Genomic DNA, 3,171 nt, shown 5'->3' on the forward strand with positions numbered 1-3,171 from the left:
GCGTTAATGGACATCCCCCAGTCCTATGCTGGCCTACCTAACAGTAGTGCCCCTCTGAGACCCCATCACCCACTTCTCACTGTAGAGGTAAGGGTGAGTGATAAGGCTCAATGTCTTGTTGACTCAGAGTCAGAGGGACTCTGTGTCCTCTTGAGGTGAGTCCCCCCCTGGGGTTCTCCTGAGTTGCCCCCATTCTAGATCCTGAGGACGGACCACCACGAGGCAGAGTGTCTTTTGATAACGCAGTCCAAGGACAGGACTTCATTCAAAGCCATGACCAGTTAACAAGCTGAAGACAAGGATTGTTGTTGGAAGCTTCCTTTTCAAGAAGGAAACACACAGGGCTCCCAGTGCTTGGGGTGTGGCCACTCTCCGCCCCGCGGGGCTTCACTACTCTCTCTCACTTTCAGATTCAAGTCGGAAAGAAAACCCACACTCCCATCAGGAGCGTGCTCCTCACTTACTGACCTCCCTTTGGCTCCTAAGTTATTTTCTGAAAGACCAGCCAAAGTGTCTTTAAATTGTAAATAGAAACTGTTAAGCATTCCTGAAAGCCAGTAGAATTATACCTCCTCAGGGCCAGGTTTGTTATCCTAAGAAACTTCCACAACCTGTATCCATCAAAGAGAGGCTTTTATTTATTTATTTAAGAACAATACAATCAAGAGAATTGATGGTTCGTTAAAATAATCATAATCATAATAATAAAAGGAAGCATGGTTCATTGCGCCAAGAGTTTCTATTCAAACTCAGGATTAGTGTTTCTATTTCTTATTTTATATTTTTGTCTCTTGTCTCAAGCTGAAAATGTAGCTTTTAGTCTCACCATAAGGACCTTTGGTGGCCCAATGACGAAGCACTCAGCTGCCAACCGAAAGGTCAGTGGTTTGCAGCCACGAGCAGCTCTGTGGGGGAGAAGACTTAATGATCTGCTCCCACAGAGATTACAGCCTAGGAAACCCTGTGGGGGACTTTCTAGTCCACAATACCATAACCATAGGTTCTTATTTGCTGTATTCTACTTTACATAATCATTCCCGAGTGGAAATGTCTATATTTTTACGAAGACCAAGATTACTACAATGAAAGATTTTGGTCAGTACTTTTTGTCCTGAGAACACAATTCACCAGACAGTCAAATTGCTGGTTTTCAAGTCACTTGAAATAACCCTTTTCTGTAAGGCTAAGCCACAAACTTGACCTAGAACTGAGTTCACTTGTTTCATCCTGCTTTCCATTTTTAGGAATTATTATTTTTTTCTCTCTCGATGGATTTGGGGTTTGTAAATCCCATCGCTCCCATGCAAAAGGCGCAAGCCCATTTAGAGAGGGCTACCTGTTATTCCCATGCCTTCCCTCCCTGGATGACACTCATTTTTTATGTCACTTTTTAATTTTTTTAGAAAAACACATGTTCGCACTACTTGTCCCCCTTCTTGTCCCCCCCTTCTTTTGCATCATGCTATTTTTTCCTTCCACAACGTCCTGAGATCATTCCATAGCCAAGAATAGAAACAGGCCGTACACCTTTCACAGCTGTGTACCACTCACAGTGTAGCTTGCTGTGCCTAGTCTCCTCAGCCCGAGTCCTGATGCCGCTTCTGTCTTGAACAGAAAAGGAGCCTTTCTCCCTTCTCAGCCCTCTTGACAGCTGCTTTTGGTTGGCGGCCGTCCCGCACCTACACAGGAAGACGGTGGCCGCAAAGAGTCAATCAACTCTAAGCTCCAACTTATTATGAAAAGTGGAAAATACATGGTGGGCCACAAGCAGGTCCAGAAGATGATCAAGCAAGGCAAAGTGAAACTGGTCATCCTGGCCAACAGCGGCCCAGCCTTGAGGAGTGCGAGATCGTTGTGAAATCGAGGAAACTTGAGCCATGTTGCCCAAACTGGTGTCCACCGCTACAGTGGCCATAACATCGAATTGGGCCTGGCGTGTGAACAGTACTACTGAATGTGCACACTGGCCGTCATTGGTCCAGGTGATTCTGAGAGCATTAGACTAGCATTAGAATAAGGTGACCAGATTTTAGCATTGGTAAAGCGGGACACCATTGATAAAACTCATATCCTGGCGAAATAGCCACATGGCAGCTGAAAACCGTCTACCCTAGCTTGTCGTGCATTCTTTCCAAAAATCGGGACTTTTTAAAAATGCTGTGGGACCCGGGACAAATTGTTAAACATCGGGACTGTCCCGCCAAAAGCGGGACGTCTGGTCACCTTACATTAGAAGCATGCCAGAACACACGGGTGAAAAAGAAATCCAGCAATGTTTCTTTAATAAAGCTGGCCAGAGCTTGTTTTAAAATAAAAAAAAAGAAAAGAAAGAAAGAAAATGCATTCATCATTAACAGAGACGCTCAGAGCAGAGCTGATTAAAAGACGGAGGAAAGAAAGAAAACCCATATTTGGGTGGAATCGGGTCTTGGGGGTAGGGTGCGGAGACGTGTAATTTCTCGGAGAGAAAGATAACCATGGTTAGAGTTGGTAGCTTCAAGTACAAATTGCCGAGGAGGTCGAAGACCTCGGTACCCCTACGGGAAGATGCAGGCAGAGGTGAAGGTATCCGATGAGTTCAATGTCAGTTCTCATTCGCTCACTGCCATCAAGTTGATCCCAACTCACAGCAAGACTATAGGACAGAGCCTTTGGGGTTCCGAGACCTTCAATCTTCACAGTTCCATACCTTCCTCCTGTGGAGGTTTCAAACCACTCATCTGGTGGGTAGCAGTTCAATGTCACCCACTACGCCACCCAAGCTCCAAGTTCTCAAAGATGCTCTGGGTTTTGTAAGCATCTCGGCTCCTGGCTGTGATGACCACCATCCTGAGGGTCAAACTAAGTACTAGCCAGCCTCACTGTGGCACCAGGAGCCAGCATGTGGCTAGCAAGGCCCACCGTCTTGCAGTATACACGCAGAGCCTTGGGCAGGAGCTATCGGCCGATTCCTGTGAGCCCAGGTCAGGTGAAAGGGACCACTCTCATTTCTTTTCTTTTTTTTTTAAGATCATTTTATTGGGGGTTCTTACAGCTCTTATAACAATCCATACATCAATCGTATCAAGCTTATTTGTACATAGGTTGCCATCATTATTTTCTAAACATTTATTTTCTGTTTGAATTTTAAAAGGCTTGGTATCAGCTCCTCTTTTTCCCCTCTCTCCCCTG

This window comes from Echinops telfairi, unplaced genomic scaffold (genome assembly GCF_000313985.2).
Source record: "Echinops telfairi isolate 266 unplaced genomic scaffold, ASM31398v2 ScPeMD7_7457;HRSCAF=8495, whole genome shotgun sequence".
Lineage (NCBI taxonomy): Eukaryota > Metazoa > Chordata > Mammalia > Afrosoricida > Tenrecidae > Echinops > Echinops telfairi.